At 32.7% G+C, this 477-nt stretch overlaps 1 non-coding gene across 1 annotated transcript; it reads right to left on the reverse strand.

Moving 5' to 3' along the window:
* Positions 1-216: 216 nt before the first annotated feature.
* On the reverse strand, positions 217-288 carry trnae-uuc (transfer RNA glutamic acid (anticodon UUC)). The gene has a single exon. It is a non-coding gene; the product is annotated as a tRNA-Glu (tRNA).
* Between the last annotated feature and the right edge of the window lie 189 nt (positions 289-477).

Raw genomic sequence — 477 nt, forward strand, 5'->3', positions numbered from 1 at the left:
GTGACCCCTGCGCTAGACCATATGGGACATCTTTTGTGTCTTTTTCACATTTTTTGACAGACTGTACTGTGACTTTTTTTCCAAATGATTGACATACTATGACTTTTTTTCAAACGTTTCGACACAATATACTATACCTTGTTATTTTATTTCTTACATATATTCGATTTTTTAAAAACAGTTTATACGTTGATTATTTTCCCCCTATAAAACTTGTTCCCATACCGGGAGTCGAACCCGGGCCACCTGGATGAAAACCAGGAATCCTAACCGCTAGACCATATGGGACATCTTTTGTTTCTTTTTCACATTTTTCGACAAACTATACTGTGACTTTTTTCAAAATGATGGACATAGTATGACTTTTTTTAAATGTTTCGACACAATATACCATGACTTTTTATTTTATTTCTTACATATATTCGAATTTCTTTAAGACAGTTTATACTTTCATTATTTTCCCCCATATGAAACTTG

This window comes from Notothenia coriiceps, unplaced genomic scaffold, assembly GCF_000735185.1.
Source record: "Notothenia coriiceps isolate Sejong01 unplaced genomic scaffold, NC01 NC01_scaffold00006488, whole genome shotgun sequence".
Lineage (NCBI taxonomy): Eukaryota > Metazoa > Chordata > Actinopteri > Perciformes > Nototheniidae > Notothenia > Notothenia coriiceps.